Genomic DNA, 18,426 nt, shown 5'->3' with positions numbered 1-18,426 from the left:
CCGCCGAAAGCCACCAAAAAACATTATTTATAAAGAGCGCCAATGGGGGGTGTGGGGGTACTTTAATGCATAGTGTTCACGCTGCCATCGGGGGGGGGAGGTGTGGGGGGTGCAACCCCCCACATTATAGAGAAAACGGAACTTTTCCTGAAAAAAATCATTGCACCCCCCCACCCCACCCCCAACGGCAGCGCGAACACTATGCATTAAAGTGGGGGGGTTCCCCCCCATGCCCCCTGTCAGAGCTTTTTAAAAATAATGTTTTATGGTGGTTTTTGGCGGCGCGCTTCTTTCTTGCGCTGAATTGTCAGCGTTGGATTGTCGGCGCGCTGGTGTCTTGCGTGCCACTGACTATGAACCAGGCAGATCGTGAGCATTCCTAAAAGTAGGGCACTGTTATAGAATATGCCTGATCTGTGCACAACATAGGCACAGGTATTTAGGCCTGGTTTTCATTGGACTAAATAGGTTGGTCTAAATGTTAGTCATGTGTACGTTTGCTAAGCATGATTCAATAAACTGTGCATAACTTCAAAGGCCTAGAGAGAGTCAAGTCTGTGACAAGATCTTACCGATACAATGAAAACTGAAAATCTTTGGAGTCTGGTTGGACTTTACCCTCAGTATGAAGGATCAAATTTTGTCTGTCATTAAAGCAATGTTACTTACCGTAACAGTTGTTATCCAGGGACAGCAGGCAGCTATTCTCACTAGTGGGTGATGTCATCCGACAGAGCCCCGATACGGACATCTTGAAAGCATGTCTTGCTTGAAGAAACTTAGAAGTTTCGAGATGCCCGCACCGCGCATGCGCCAGTGCCTTCCCGCCCGATGTACCGGGCGTGTCTCCTCAGTTCAGGTAGCTAGCCTGAGAAGCCAACCCAGGGGAGGTGGGTGGGACGTGAGAATAGCTGCCTGCTGTCCCTGGATAACAACTGTTACGGTAAGGAACATTGCTTTATCCCAGGACAAGCAGGCAGGTATTCTCACTAGTGGGTGACCTCCAAGCTAACCCCAATGGGATGGTGGGAGAGTTGGCAACTCAAGAGAACAAATTTTGTAACACTGTTTGGCCAAACTGTCCATCCCGTCTGGAGAAAGTATCCAGACAATAATGGGAGGTGAATGTGTGAACCGAGGACCAAGTGGCAGCCTTACATATCTCCTCAATCGGTGTCGATCTGAGGAAGGCAACAGAGGCTGCCATTGCTCTGACCTTATGGGCTGTGACCTTACAGGGAAGGGATAATCCAGCCTGGGCATAGCAGGAAGAGATACAAGCCGCCATCCAGTTGGAGATGGTGCGCTTCGATACAGGTCGTCCCAACTTATTTGGATCAAAGGAGACGAAAAGTTGAGGAGCAGTTCTATGTGGCTTGGTGCGATCTAAGTAGAAAGCCAAAGCACGTTTACAGTCCAGAGTGTGAAGAGCTGATTCTCCAGGGTGAGAATGAGGCTTTGGAAAAAACACTGGAAGTACAATAGATTGGTTGAGATGAAATTCAGAAACCACTTTAGGCAGGAATTTCGGATGAGTACGGAGGACCACCTTGTCATGATGGAATACAGTGAACGGTGGATCCGCTACTAGGGCTTGAAGCTCACTGACCCTACGAGCAGACGTAAGGGCCACCAGAAAAACCACCTTCCAGGTGAGATACGTAAGTGGAGCCTTGTTGAGAGGTTCAAACGGAGGCTTCATGAGATGAGACAAGACAACATTGAGATCCCAAACCACAGGAGGAGGTTTGATAGGAGGATTCACATGAAAAAGTCCTTTCATAAATCTGGAAACCACAGGATGAGCAGACAAAGGTTTCCCCTGTAGAGGCTGATGGAAAGCCGCAATAGCACTCAGGTGGACTCGTATAGAGGTAGACTTGAGACCAGACTGAGACAGGTGTAGAAGATAGTCCAATACAGAAGATAGGGAAGCTCGCTGAGGTTCTGTGGCATTGGAAATACACCAGGAAGAGAATCTAGTCCATTTTTGGGAATAGCATTGTCGAGTAGCAGGCTTCCTGGAAGCCTCCAAGACCTCCCTCACTGCTTGAGAAAACTGGTGAGGAGTTATGTTGAAAGGAACCAAGCTGTCAGGTGGAGGGACTGCAGGTTGGGATGAAGTAGTGAACCTTGATGTTGAGTAAGTAGTGAAGGAAACACTGGAAGAAGTACTGGCTCCCTGCTGCTCAGTTGAAGTAGAAGGGAGTACCAAGGTTGTCTGGGCCACCGAGGAGCTATCAGAATCATGGTGGCATGGTCTGATCTCAACTTGACCAGAGTCTTTTGAATGAGAGGAAATGGAGGAAACGCATATAGGAAGCGATTCCCCCACTCCAGTAGAAAGGCGTCTGCCTCGAGGCGATGAGGAGTGTAGATCCTGGAGCAAAACTGAGGCAGTTTGAAGTTGTGAGGGGCTGCAAAGAGGTCTATCTGAGGCATACCCCACTGAGCAAAGATCTGATGAAGGGGGTCGGAGTGGAGCGTCCATTCGTGAGGCTGAAGAAGACGACTCAATTTGTCTGCCAAGACGTTGTCTTTCCCCTGAATGTAGACAGCTTTGAGGAAGGTGTTGTGGCGAACCGCCCAATCCCAGACTCGAAGAGCTTCTTGGCAAAGAGGGGCCGAGCCCGTGCCCCCTTGTTTGTTGACATAATACATGGCGACCTGATTGTCTGTGCGAATAAGTACCACCATGTCGTGAAGCAGATGCTGGAAAGCTTGGAGAGCATTGAAGATGGCTCTGAGCTCCAGAAGATTGATTTGATGGAGTCGTTCCGCACTGGTCCAGAACCCCTGAGTGCGAAGACCATCCAGATGAGCCCCCCATGCATAGTTCGATGAATCGGTCGTGAGAACTTTCTGGTGGGGAGGAGAGTGAAACAGCAAACCTCTGGATAGATTCGAAGAGGTCATCCACCAGAGAAGAGACTGCCGTAGAGCAGGAGTGATTACAATGTGACGGGACAACGGGTCGGACACCTGAGTCCACTGAGATGCCAGGGTCCATTGAGGAATTCTGAGATGTAGTCTGGCAAAAGGCGTCACATGAACTGTAGATGCCATGTGGCCCAAGAGGACCATCATGTGTCTCGCTGAGATGGATTGGCGAGAAGACATCGACTGGCAGAGTAGAAGGAGAGCATCCATGCATTGAGGAGGAAGGAATGCTCGAAGTTGGATGGTATCCAGGACAGCCCCGATAAAGGGGAGAGACTGGGTGGGCTGAAGATGTGACTTGGGAAAGTTGATCTCGAAGCCCAAGTTCTGCAGGAAACAAATTGTAGTCAAGGTCGCCGAAATGACCTCTGGAGCCGACGGTGCCTTGATGAGCCAGTCGTCGAGGTATGGAAACACCTGGAGACCCATGTTCCGGAGTGCAGCGGCCACCACCACCAGACACTTCGTGAAGACTCTGGGTGACGAGGAAAGGCCGAATGGAAGCACTCGATACTGCAGATGCAGATGTCCCACCCGAAATCTGAGGAACTTGCGGGAGGCCGGATGAATCGGGATGTGAGTGTAGGCCTCCTTGAGGTCCAGAGAGCATAACCAATCGTTCTGCTCGAGGAGGGGATAGAGAGAGGCAAGGGTCAGCATACGGAACCGCTCCTTGACCAAAAACTTGTTGAGGACTCGAAGGTCCAAAATGGGACGCAGATCGCCCGTCTTCTTCGGGACCAGGAAGTACCAGGAGTAAAACCCTCGGTTTTGCTGATCTAACGGGACCGGCTCGACAGCCCGAAGCCGAAGCAGAGCCTGGGCCTCCTGGAGGAGAAGAGCGGTCTGCGTCAAGTTGGAAAGATACTCTCTTGGCGGGTGGTCTGGGGGGACCCGTTGGAAATGAAGAGAGTATCCCTCTCTTACGATGGTAAGGACCCAAAGGTCCGTGGTGATTGTCTCCCATTGATGACAAAAATGATGGAGACGACCCCCAATGGGAAAAACGGGGGGAGACAGAACGAGGTCGGTTATGCTCCCTGGAAGAGAGTCAAAAAGGCTGAGTAGCCTTGGGTGCAGCCAGCATCTGAGGCTTCTGCTGAGGCTTCTGGGGAGGCTGTCTCTTCGCAGGTTGCCTCGCAGGAGGAGTCTGCCTCGGCTGATAACGCCACTGGTAAATCAGAGGCGGCCTAGAGGGACGAGACTGTTGAGGCTTAGGCTTAGGCCTTAGGATAGACTGGAAGGACTTCTCATGATCCGAAAGCTTCTTAGTCACAGTCTTGATAGACTCATCGAACAGATCCGCCCCCGCACAAGGCACATTTGCAAGTCTGTCTTGGAGGTTTGGATCCATATCAATCGTACGAAGCCATGCCAGGCGACGCATGGCTACTGAACAGGCCGCAGCCCGTGCCGAGAGCTCGAAGGCATCGTAGGAGGATTGCATCAGCTGCAGGCGTAACTGGGAAAGGGTCGCCACCACCTCTTCAAACTCGAATCGAGCCTGAGCATCGATAAAAGGGATGAACTTGCGGAGCACCGGCAAGAAGAAGTCCAAATATGAAGAGAAGAAGAAATTGTAATTGAGCACTCGAGTCGCCATCATCGAGTTCTGGTAGATACGTCTACCAAACTTATCCATCGTCCTCCCTTCACGGCCCGGTGGAACTGAGGCGTAAACCTGGGAGGGATGAGAACGTTTGAGGGAGGACTCGACCAGGAGGAACTGATGAGATAGTTGTGCCCCCTCAAACCCTTTGTGGTGGACGATGCGGTATCGAGCATCCAACTTACTGGGAACTGCAGGGATGGAATATGGTGTCTCAAAACAACGCATGAAAGTCTGATCAAGCAGTTTATGCAGAGGAAGCCGGAGCGTCTCCGCCGGAGGGTGAGGCAAATGCATGGTGTCCAGATACTCCTTAGAGTATCGAGAACCAGTGTCCAAAGTTACATCCAAGTCATCCGCCATTTGTCGGAGGAAGGAGGAAAAGGACAGTTGGTCCGCCAGCGCCGGCCGGCGAGACGGACTAGAAGCAGTGGAAGCCTCCGGGTCCAGAGAGAGCTGGGAGCGGCAAGGAGAATAGGAGGTAGATGGTTCCTCATACTCCGGTCCCTCAGGCGGGGATAAATCCGACGAGGAGTATCCCATACGCTGGATCTTCTTTTGCGGAGACACCTCCGAATGACGTGAGGAGTGTCGAGATGAGTGTCGAGATCGATGCCCCTCCCGGTGACGGGATGGGGAACGAGATCTTCTATGCATCGCACGATCCCCCGAAGCCTCCAAGGAATGGATGGGACTAGATGCAGTGGATCGCAGAGGTGGCAAGGATGCGGACTCACGCAGTGCCACCCAGGTCTGGTATGGAGTGCGGAAGAACTCTTCCTGCGATGCGGTATGCCCAGGACTCCGATTATCAGGAGCTGACAAAGTACTCTGATGTCGAGGAGGCGTGATGGGCTCCAAAGGTGGCATATCACTAAACGAAGCCCGCCTGGAAGCTTCCGCCGCCCTCCGTCGATCCTCCTCGTCGAGCAGAGAGATCGAACGATGAGGAGGAGGGGGAGGGGGCGGTCCGCCCCCCGGGACCGAGACCGGGAGGTCACCCTGAATGGAGGCGATAAGCCGGGGTCCCATAGACTGCATAAGCTCGACAAATTGAGCTTCCAGCAGGGATCGCAGCGAAGCCGATATGGAGGGATCCGCACCGAAAGGGGGTCCTCCAGCACGGTCTTCACGCTCCTTTGTGGCCAAGTGCTTCTGCTTGCTAGCTTTAGGCACTTTGATGACCACCGGAGGGACAGTGGAAGGCGGTACCTGAGCCGAGGAGACGGGGACAGGCACCGATGTCGAACTTGAGGCAGAAGTCGGAGTGAACGATGCCGGCTTCACAATGCCAGATGCAGGAGTTGTCGATGCAGGTTTCGAACGGACAGGCGAAACATCAGCAGAAGTTGAAGCAGACGGCTCTTTGGCAGACTCCATCTTAAACATCGACTCCCAGAGCAAGCAGCGCCGTTTGAACGAGCGCGCAGTGAGCGTGGAACAAGGCCGGCACGATTTCGGAATGTGTTCTGGACCAAGACACTGAAGACAGCGTCGATGCGGGTCCGTCAACGAAATCGCACGCTGGCACTTGCTGCACTTTTTAAAACCGGTGATTGGCCGGGACATAGGCCGGAAAATCGTCGCCGCAAGGTCGAAGGCGCTAGGCCTAAGCCACGAGGCCGGCCCGGCCGAACCGCCGGAAGAAATAATTTTAACTTTTTTTTTTTTTTTTTTTTAGAAAATATAAAGTAAAATTGAAATAAATCAAAGAAACAAAAAACGCGGTACAAAGAAGGCAAATTTACTGAAATTCAGTCAGCGCAGAATGAAGAGAAACTTCTCAGCTCCGCGGAAAGAAAAGAACTGAGGAGACACGCCGGTACATCGGGCGGGAAGGCACTGGCGCATGCGCGGTGCGGGCATCTCGAAACTTCTGAGTTTCTTCAAGCAAGACATGCTTGCAAGATGTCCGTATCGGGGCTCTGTCGGATGACATCACCCACTAGTGAGAATACCTGCCTGCTTGTCCTGGGATAAGACTACTTTTTTCCAGTTGAGATTATTAAGACATTTAAAATCAACGATGTCAACATTTGACTTCCTTTCTTTAGGGATTCCAACAATACAGTGTAAAGCCCTGCAAATGATACAAAATGCTGCTGCAAGGTTAATTTTTGGCGTTAGAAAGTTTGAACACATAACACCTTGGTTGAGGAAACTCCACTGGCTACCTGTACGCTCACAGATTATTTTCAAGACACTTGTACTTGTGTTCAAAGTCATCTGTCATGGGATTCCCTGGTATCTGTCACAGGTTATGGCAATCTACCGACCTCTTAGAACTTTGAGATCTGAGAGTGCAATCATGCAACTGTGGGTAATGGACTTCTCAAAAATGCACTTGAGAATACAAGAGCTTCTGCTTGCTCCATCATAGGAGTAACTCTGCGGAATAAGTTAACTGGACCACAAAGAGCTCTCACCGATATTCAGAAGTTCAAGCATTGTTTACTCTGGTTTTGATTGGTATATAACAGAACACTATGAATAAATTGCTCTTTTTGAATGACTTGAAATGTTTAAATTCTATTTTCTGTATGTTTTTAGTTATTTTATGAAAGTTTGCTAACTATAAGCTGCCTAGTAATAGGCAGTTGAGAAACTTGTTAAATAAATAAATAAATTTGATAGAATAGCGCTAAGCAACCATCCTTTTTGGCACCAATATTTTAGGCTTCATATATAGAATATGGTCCACTGAGTGTAGGCCAATTTTCAGAAAGCCAGTCAAAACTCTTAAGTCAATATTTACCCATGACAATAGCTAGGATAACAGTCTTTTCAGTAATCATCTCATATGCCTCCCAGTTCAGTTGCTCCCAGTGTCACCAGTCCAATATCTTTTTATGTCTTGGTGAAAACATATATAATAATTATTTCTCACTTAATTTATCTTTAGAAAATAACTGTGAAGAATCCGGTGTTGTGATTTATCACCGTCTCATCTGACTTTGTGCTAAAATAATTCAGCACTTCATGAGGTACTAATCAGCCAGGACATCTTTTAATAGAAAGCTATACTTTCTGTGTACTGTGCAATATTTCACAAGTACACATAGCAAGTCATTCTTTAAAGTGCTTCTTTTAACTCTTTTACTCCCTACCAGCACTATGGATTGCATACATGCTCCAGACAAGGGCCTGTCTCAGTCATCTTCAGGGGGGTTTGAAAAGTTTGACTTGGCTGCTTTGTTATGCAGGAATTATTCTACTAGTAACTACATTTTTTTCGTGAGCCAAATATTAGGAATATATCCATTTTTTGCTGGTAGTTTTTTTACCCCTCCCCCTTTTTACAAAACCATAGCGTGGTTTTTAGTGCCGGCCGTAGCAGTAACAGCTCCGGCGCTCATAGAATCCCTATGAGTGTTGGAGCTGTTACCGCTGCGGCCGGCACTAGAAACTGCGCTATGGTTTTGTGAAAGGGGGGATTCGTTAGAACTATATATATATAATTATATTCTTTTTGTTGGTTCGGTCATTGCCCTTGTAAAACAGCATCCAATTATTGATATGTTTATTTATATTCTACTAATGGCTGTTGCTGTTATTTATTTTTGGCAGCTTAAGGACTGATTCTGATTCCTGAGTTAACTGCATTTGCTGTTTGGTTGTTAAGATTCTGATAAAAGAATTACATCACTTCTCAAACCCACTTTATTTTTCACTCATAATTAGGTGTCCTAGTACATCTTTCAATGTACAGAGTTTATAGTCTCTTTTATTCATAAACACGTGCTGTTTTGTTCCAACCTTTTCCAACTCACCACCTAAGTATCTCACATTCATAATATTCATGTGATAATGATGTCTACAAGTGTTTTAATTTCTGATCGTATTACTTTTCATGCCTTCTTTGACTTGACTGTGGGAGTGTTGTGGTGCAGTGGTTAGAGCTACAGCCTTAGCACCCTGAGGTTGTGGGTTCAAATCTCTCACTGCTCCTTGTGACCCTGGGCAAGTCATTTAGGGTTAGATTCACTAAGGGCATGGATCTGATCTGTTTCCAGGGGGCTGATATACAAATTGCCCTCATGCAAATGATGGCAATCAGAATCATGCCCTGGATTGCTCTGTAGTAATCCCGACGCATGAACAGACCATCTGTAGATGGTCTGTGCATGCATTGAAAAGCAGCAACTTTTTTTTTTTAACTTTAGTCCAGTGAGCCCGTGGTTTTAACCCACTTTAAACCCGTGGGTTAAAACTAGAGAATGACACGGGGAGCGATCCCCTCAGGGAGCTGCGGCGTGGCGGCGGTTTGGCTGCGGGTTATGGAGACTCCATAGCCAAATCGCCGCAGACACGGGGACAAAAGTTTTCACCGCCCGCAAAAACGGTGAAAAGATTTGTCCCCGCAGGCCAATGTACCCCCTTCTAAGTACCGCTATTTACCTTGTCTTCACCGTGTGTCTTTGGTTCGGGACCGGGTGTTTGATTTTTTTTCCGGCGGCCATGTTTGTCTCCGCCATGTGGTCTGTCTTCTCCAACTCTCTACCCGACTTGCACGTTGCCGCATTGACTCCGCCCCCCAATATACTGGCTCCTCATTTGTCAGATCTGTTTGCTCAAAGTAGGGGACCAATCGCTACTGCCGCACATGATATTTAATGGGTTGTAGTGCAGCAGTAGCGATTGGGATTTCGGAGCCGAGCCCAGGATTTGAATTTTGAGTCGCTGCCTCGATTGGATTTCACTGCATTCTTGGAGGAGCTGAAAACCTGAAAACTTCGTCAGTTACAAGTAGAGGTAAGGAAAGGACTGTTTGGGTGAATAAAAGTCCTGCTTCAAACTTAGTTCAAACTCTAAGAGTTGTTACACTTAGCGGTAAGAGGGGCCTATCCCCATCTTTGCTGACCTCCTTCGCTGCTTGCTTCCTCTCCGTTCGCCTCTCCAAGGAGCCCAAGCCCATCCCCCGAGCCAATTCACATAAAACTGGGCTGCGCAGCCCTTTTAAGGCAGATGGGAAAAGAGGACGGGTCTGCGTGCCACACCATTGGGGGCTGGTGGATGCTTAGAGTAGGGTCAGCGTCAGGCCAGACATGCAAGTTCTACTACCGGATTTAAAAAAAAAAAAAATAAATAACCAGCTCCGTGCTGCAAGAGCAGCTCAGCCAGAAGGAAAGGTACTGCTTGCCTGCCCAGGGTTTCCGGCAGCAGGGGTGGGGGGGGGAGGGATTCTTTGCTCCGGTGACCGGTTGGAGTCTGGCTGAGTCTCTTGCAGCACGGAGCTGGTTATTATTTTTTTTTTTTAATCTGAGTGCAAAGCAAGAATAGTGAAACAAATAAATCTCAAATGTATTCTTCTAGCATTTCCCAGGTTACAAGTGGAAAAAGCATACAGAGCATGGCCAATGAGATTCTTTCTTTCCAACCCCTTTGCATGTAAGACTGTGTAGTTTTATGTCTGTGCATTTATGTTGATGTGTGTTAAATATGCATGCTTGCTTGTGTGCTCATGAGGAGATGAGAGGGGAAGGCAATTTGAAAAATAAAACTTCTTATCAGTATGTTATAGGGCACAATTCTAGTGTTGATGTTCATGACATGGTTAAACTCCTGTAATATGAATATTCAGTTTACAATTCTGCTAGTGAAGTTTAATAGAAGAGGCTCTAATTTGATTTTTGTGTATTTACTGTGCTGGTATATCTTTTCTGTCTTGAATTGAAATATTTAATCATTCAAAAAAATAAAAAAAAATCAAACTCCAATTCAGGGAGAATGGCAGGAAGACTTTTGCATTGCTAGCCCCTGGGGTGGGGGAAGATTAGTGATAGAAAAATTGTATGAAAAATGACTATTTTCAATTTAGTGATCAAAATGTTTCAGTTTTGAGAATTTATATCAGTTATCTATATTTTGCATTATATTTGTCTATTTTTCTATAGTTGTTTCTGAGGTGACATTGCATATTTTAGTCATCTGTCTTGACCTCTTCGAAAAATGAAACAAATATTAATTAATATTTTCTCTGCATACAGTGTGCTTTGTGTTTCTTTTAATTTTGTGGTTACCATAATGAATTAATATTATATACAGTAGTGTACATGAAAAATGAATTGAAGAAATTGCATTACAATTAGTACTATTTACTATTATGATGGGGATGGGGGTCAGGGATGGAGATTGGCCTGGGAAACTTGGTGGAGAGAAACACTGGTCTAGGTGACTATGGACTTCACTCAGTAAGGGCCCCTTTTACAAAGCCACAGTAGCGATTCTCCCTTGGCAAATGCACGAATGCATGTCCTTAAAAATCAGATTTCATGGTAGCAGATTTGAATTTTAACCCACTTGTGCAGATGAGAACGGAAATGAACTTGCGGGGATGGGGAAAAATTTGTCCCCGTGTCATTCTCTATTTTCCATCTTCCATTTTCTCCACGATTGGTATTAGTACATATTGATTATCATATGGTTTGTTTGTTTTTTATTTTTATTTTTTTGGTGCTGCCAGCAGGTATATCTACTTTATGCTTTCTAAATGATAAAGAAATTAAAATGTGCTGTTTAGTCTTTTAGTGTGTTACACTGTCTCATAACCATACTTCCTTTTTTCGTGTCAGTCCTAGGAAATTTTTACTTGGTAAAAGAAAATTCGGGCTGTTCGACTAAAGCTTTTCATTGAAAGATACTGTCATTCGGCAAACATTATCATTGAAAGAAGTATTGTCATTTGGCAAAGGTGAGTATTTATATTTAAGACAATGACTGAAGCAAACTGCTGCAATGAATTCAATCAATCCATTGTAGCAGTTTGTAATTTGCTGCTATTTTTGGTATTGCTTTTTTTGTTTATTTGGTCATTCACATAGTGTTTTTTTTGTTTTTTTTCTAGACTATCATGGATAAAAGTACCGTGCAGAATCTCATCATTACGAAAAGCAATCGATTGTCTCTGATGGAAAATAATGGAGCTAGTCTGGTGTGGAAGTTCTTTCTTGTCATCTACATGGATGGTCAATACAGCGGTTTCGCCATGTGCAAGAAGTGCAAGTCAGCTTTGAGGTGGAGGTCGCGTGATGGTACCAGTGGCCTGAAATCACATGCAGCAATCTGTACTGGGCAAAAGTATACTGCTGTGACGAAAAGCATCAAGGACTTTTTACATAAAGAGAATCCGAAGGAAGACAACAGCAGAAGTACCTTGCCTACAGCAGCGAAAGCAGACGTTACTGATGCAGTTGCTTCGATGTGCGCCATGGACATCAGACCTTTTTCTCTGGTCGAGGGAATAGGATTCGCTCGCCTTGCTGACATGTTGATTTCCATTGGTGTGAAATATGGTCAAGTTTCTTCTGATCTAGTACTCCCCTCTGCCAGAACAGTGTCCAGACATATTTCAGCAATTGCTGAAAAAGAAAAGGCTGCATTGTCTGAGGTGTTGGTTCGGCAAAATAAATTTGCCATTACAACTGATCTGTGGACTGAAGATGGAACTGGTATGCCATACATAACCGTGACTCTACACTATGTAGACGACAATTTTCATCTCCACGCAAGAATTCTTGCCACCAAAACTCTGCTTGATAAGCACACTGCAGCTAACATTCGATCAACTGTGAGGGAAATCTTGGAAGAGTTTGGGGCTTATCGTCAGAACAATGTCTATATCACTGACAATGGAGCTAATGTTAAGGCTGCCTTCAAAGATCAACAGTGGCTATCATGTGCAGGCCACAATTTGAATCTTGTGTTGGTTCATGGATTGAAGCACAATGACAACTTCGATTCTCCGATTGCCGATGTAAGTGTGCTGATTAATCTTGCAAAAGACACCGTCGCACATGTCAAGCATTCAAAAATGCATCACAAGCTAGAGACTAGCCTTAAACAGGCTGTTCCAACAAGATGGAATAGCATCTATAAAATGCTGGAATCGGTATCTCAAAACCTACCACATCTTAAAGAACTGGCCAGTGAGTATAGGGATAAAAAACTGCAGAGGCTGCTTTTGGATTTGAATGAAGCACTATTAAATGACACAATTTGTGTCTTGCGCAACTTTAATGACGCTACAACTGCCTTGTCTGCTGATAAAACACCTACCCTCTGCAATGTCCTTCCAACACGTGCTCAGTTGTTCAAACATCTAACTGTTACTGCGACGGATTCATCAATTATTGCTTACATAAAGAAACATTTTGAACAGTTAATCAACACTTATTTCCCAGTTTATCCATTACACAGCATTGCTTCTCTGTTACACCCATGTCTGAAAAATAATTCAGTTATCTTCCCAGAAGATGAAAAAACACAGGCAATCGTATCTTTAAAGAGGTTGTACGAAGAGGTTGAAATGGAAGCCCCCTCAACTTCAAATCTGGACCAACATTCCACACTTCCAGAGATCGCCACAGTGGGTGAACTCCCAGGGCCAGGTCCCTCCAAAAGAAGGAAAATAGATGCAACCGTTGGTTTCCTGAGTGACTTTTTTGAAACATTATCACCTCAGAAGGCTGCTGTTAATGAGGTGGATAGCTATCTTTGTTCTACTGATTTTGATGCTGATGTTTTAAGATTTTGGAGAAATAAACAAGAATGCTGGCCAAAATTAGCAAACGTTGCACGAGGGATACTGTGCATTCCAGCTACCAGCACATCTTCAGAGAGGGCATTCTCTATTGCAGGAAGGACTGTGGAAGAAAGGAGAACTAGACTGAATCCAGAGATTGTGGATGATTTGTTGTTCATCCACGGGTTAAAAAATAAGGACAATTAAAAGTACAGGTTGTGTTTTGTTGTGTTTTGTTTTTGTATAGTTATTAACTAATAGTTAACTAAGTTGTAAAGTTGTAAAGAATGTTTCCTTTATACGTTAATAAAGATAAGTATATAAAATCATACCCGTTTGAGGCTTTTATGTATGCTGCGGTGACGGTGACGGGGCGGTGAATGGGGTAGCAGTGGCGGTGACGGGGCGGTGAAAGGGATGGCAGAGGCGGTGACGGGGCGGTGAAGGGAATGGCGGTGACGGTGCGGTGCAGAGGATGGTGGGCCGGGGACGGGGCGGTGACGGGGACAAATTTTTTCCCCGTGTCATTCTCTAGTTAAAACCACAGGCTCGCACTGCGGGGGAAGGCCAGGGCAGCACTTGGGGCAAAGAGCAGGAGAGTCGGGGGCAGAACGGGCCGGCAGGAGCAAATTGGCAGAGAGTCGAGACAGGGAGTAGGAGAGGAGATTCAGGGCAGAGCAGGCCGGCAGGAGCAAATTGGCAGAGTCAGGCAGGGAGCAGAAGAGGAGATTTGGGGCAGAGCAGGCCAGCAGGAGAAAATCACGGCAGAAAGCAGGAGAGTTGGGGGCAGAGAGCTGGAAAGTCGGGGTAGACAGCAGGCAGAAAGCAGGAGATGGCAGTCAGAAAGCAGTGAACAACTGGTCCCCAGCAGTCGCTTGATTGTGATCGGCCATTCCAGTCTGTGTTGCAGGGTTTTTGTTATTGAATCACTGCCTGTCTGCATTTCAGTGTCATTTCCCCTCATTTGCATGCGCGGATCGGAGGATGATCGGGACAGAGGTTAGTGAATCGGGTCAGAGGGAAATCGGATCACAAAGGGGTCGCAAACCGATTGGTACACGATCGGTTTGCTTAGTGAATCTAGCCCTTAATCACCCATTACTCCAAATATAATAGGTAGAGTATGAGCCCACCAGGAGAGATAGGGAAAAATGCTTGAGTACCTGAATGTAACCCACTTAGGCCATAAGTAGTATATAAATACTAAAATTAATAAGTATAAAAATATTAAATTATGGAATAAATATTCATTTCTTTTGTAGACCCTGATACTGGCATTTTTCACCGAAACACAGCTCGTGCTGGGTCAGTAAGGACAAGTCCAGGTCTTTGCTCATTGAGGTCCTATGTGCTTTTTGCTTTATTGTGTTTGCTGCACTCTGTCCCTCTCTGTGCTGCCAATCTTCTCTCAAAACCATATACCTTAATCATATGCCTACACAAACACAAATCAAGATATCTACGTCATGAACTGTAACAAAATAATGTAAATCCTGGACATGGCCAGGCTCTTCAAAATTGTAAATCACATTGAACTCCTTCTGAGACATATTAGCAATCCATAAATGTTAATGTTAATGTAATGTAATGAATATTCATGGTTAGGTACTGGCCATTTCTGGCTGGTTAAATAGCTTTGAATGGCAAGAGGTTTGAGTTTAATTTTGAGAAAGTGAGTAATATAACCCAAATCCAACTTGTAAAGACTAGGGGACACTCAATGAAGTTACAGGGACTTTTAAAACTCAATAGGAGGAAATATTTTTTCACTGAGAGAATAGTTATGCTCTGGAACACGTTGCCAGAGGTTGTGGTAAGAGTGGATGGTGTAGCTGGTTTTAAGAAAGGTTTGGACAATTTCCTGGAGGAAAAGTCCATAGTCTGTTATTGAGAAAAACATGGGGGAAGCCACTGCTTGCCCTAGACCAGTGGCATGGAATGTTGCTACTCTTTGGGTTTTTGGCAAGGTACTGGTGACCTGGATTGGCCACCGTGAAGATGGGCTACTGGGCTGAATGGACCATTGGTCTGACCCAGTAAGGCTATTATGTTCTTATGTACATACAATTGTTCATGCATATTCATTATGGATATCCAGAACCCCTCAACTGGTTGAGTATGTCCTGAGGACTAAGCTAATAATACTGCCCTATGTATATTCAGCATGCTCTGTAGGGCATTTCAGGTCATCAGGTAGCTCTAGAAAAGCACTATATCTAACATCATATTCTTTCTAGCTTCACTGTCAAGCTGTGTTTCTGTTTCTTAAACTAATTTAAGGTACAACAAAGAAAAATATGGCAAGTTCTTTCAACCAGATGATCTTCCAAAATATGAACTTGTATTGCCTTTGCACCACACATTCATCAGCTTACTTTTTCTTTGTTGCCTTACCTATGGAACAGTCTCCCTCCATGTATAAGGCAGGAAGGCCCAAAATCTCAAAGCAGCACCGAAAGTTGAGTGAAGGTAGGTGCCCTACCACCACCTAACTTAAGTGGTTTAATTGGTGATAAACGAAACATTAATTGACCACATCATATACAGTATAATCACTTAAAATTTAGTTTAAAAAATATAGATGTTTACAAACATCTACAAACGACAGCAGCCAACTTCCATCTATAGAGGTGCCTAATAGTGCCAATGTCTAAAATAGGCATGCTTTATGTCAGAGGTTGATATAGAAGCCAGAAGATGCCTATATGATGCAATTCTTCTCAAAAGTAGGCACCAGAAATGTATGCCTGTAAAATCCTGGCCTAGATTTCCAGTACCTACTTTTAACATGGCTGTGATTATCTAAACAGCACCATCACGTGATTGACATGCAATCCGGCTTGTAATGTCTTTTCCTAAATTTAAACTTCACCTTAAGACTTTTCTTTATATCTCTCTCTTAATTTCTTTTTTTTTTTTTTTTTGGGGGGGGGGGTTCATTTGTAGAAATCAGTGAATAATTCTGGCTAAGGAATAGAAACACTACCATTTCTTTTAATGAGTCTTAATGATTTTAATCTTTTTATAATGTTGTTGATGATGATTTTAGCATGTATGCAAGACTTGAATGAATGTTTCTGTCCTTTCACTTAATGGCATTCTTTTCTAATTTGTAACATGACTGTTTTTGTAAGCCGCTTTGACCATTTGGATTTAGCGGAATATCAAATAAACTATAAACATAAATATGCGGAAGGCAGTTTATTTTGGTGCACCATTATTATTTTGGCTCAGAGTTTGGCAATTTAGTTGCTAGAGCTAGGATAAAAAGCCATGCTTCTCTTTGAAATGCCCTGCCATACATAAGAGACATAACCATGCCCATTTCACTCTAATCTTACACCGATACTGAGCAGATAAAGGCTGAGTTTCCTAAGAAATTCCTGCTCCTTTACTGGTACTTTTCTTCCTGGCGGTGCACATTGAGGGTAAAGTTGAATTCCACTGCCAAAGAAAACAAACAAGGTGGAGTTGGACTTGTTTGCCTGTCTGTTTCAAAAGCATTGCATGCGCTTTCTCTGTGTTTTTTGGCTGCTTACTGCTGAGGTTGGTGTTAGATGTTGCAAGGAATTAAAGGAATAGGGCAAATGATAAGAGAATGCTGAGTGCCTGGGCTAGGAGAGATAATTCATCATTTCAATTTAAATAGTATGTCTTATGTGAATTAGATCCTAGGGAGATGGAGGGCTTTGGGGCTTCTGACAGGAAGAAGTGGGCATCCATCCTGCCGGTCGACTTTGGAAGGGGGAGCGGGTTCCCTGCTGCGGCCGCTAAACTGATCGTGGCAAAGAAATTCCCTTGCTACGATCGGCTCAGCGGCCACATCTATTTGAAATGTAGACCCAGCATTTTGCCGGCCTAAATTTAAGGTGCCAATCTCAGCCCTAGGGAGACACCTAGGGCTGCTTAAGCTCATCTAAGCCCTGGGCAAGCTTAAGCAGCCTAGCACCTCCTTAGGCTCGCAAAAATGCCTATGATGTAGGCAGCCTGCCTCAGGGTGTTTTGTTTTGTTTTTTTCAAACGTGCATCCCAATTGGCTGGTTAAACAGTGGTAGGAAGCCTACTGCCACCTACAATTGGGACACCGTTTATAGAATTGCTCCTAGGTGTCCCCTATTTATGCCAGAGTTTCCTTGGCTTAAATACTAACGCCTAAGTCCATTCTGAATTTGAGAATCTCAGAGAGAGCGAGATCAGAAGGCCTTGAGCATGCGCAAATGCTCAAGGCCCAGTCTAGTCAAGCACAGGCAAGAGGAAGGATCTCCGATGCACCGCCCAGCCCAGCACAGCACAGAAGAGGGAGGATCTTCGGGCACCGGCATGTCCTGTGCGTTGGTGCTGGTGCCGGTGCCCAATCGGGGTAAGGGATGTCGTTTCGGTGCTCGGAGGGGGGGATGTAGGATTGCGGGGAGGGGGAGGGATGCCGTATTGCTGGGGCGAATGCCGGATCGTGGGGGGTGGCGCTCATAAATCGAGTCAAACTCGCTTTCCGAGGCGCCGATTTTGCGAATGTTTTGCTTGTCTTACACAACACTCGCAAACCGAGGTTTGACTGTAATTAAGAGGCATCTAGACCAGCTAGGAATGACAATCTAGACACCCAACTTTAGGCGTCTAAGTGCTATTCTATAAAGGGAGTGTGCCTTTATAGAATAGAGTTTGACGTGAATCTGGTGCCTAACTTTTGAGTATTGTATTTATGCCTGCAGGTGTAAATGGCAGTACCCTACTTAGGTGTGCTTCTGGCGAATTCTGTAAATCTGCATACTTTTTGGAATGCCCTATCATGCCCCTGGCCATGCCCCCTTTCCAGATACACGTGATTGGTGTTAGGTATGCTTCATAGGATGGCGCGCAGCGAGATGGGGGTGCTAAAATTTTTAAGACTGCCAATTAACACCAACAATTGGTTGCTAGCATCCAATTATTGATGTTTCTGAGCACATTAGTCAATTTATTTGCATGCGCATCTCTGATGCACATAGAAAAGCTTGAATATTTGGGCTTGATACATAGAATCTGGAGGATCGTGGGTACTCTAGTGCACACATGTGGGCACTATTTCACCCATACCCGATTGTGAAAGAGTGCACATGCTTGCTGAAAAGTGTGCCCTCTCCAAATAGTGCAATATCTAATATCTTCAGATGAAAACCCACAGAATATCACTTTTTTCTGCTCATTTAAATTGGTTAATGACATGTGGGATATGTTGCCGTCATTATTTATGTTGTTACAAGCGACAGCCCATCTGTAGTTGCGATTCATCCTTTGGGCTCTTAAATTTAGGGATTTAGAGGTCAATCAGCGTTTTGCGATCACTGCCAGCACTAAACCTGGAAATTCAATGCCAGGC

The sequence above is a fragment of the Geotrypetes seraphini genome, chromosome 5 (genome assembly GCF_902459505.1).
Source record: "Geotrypetes seraphini chromosome 5, aGeoSer1.1, whole genome shotgun sequence".
Lineage (NCBI taxonomy): Eukaryota > Metazoa > Chordata > Amphibia > Gymnophiona > Dermophiidae > Geotrypetes > Geotrypetes seraphini.
The sequence above is the reverse complement of the archived record's forward strand: the minus strand, read 5'-3'. Positions refer to the sequence as shown.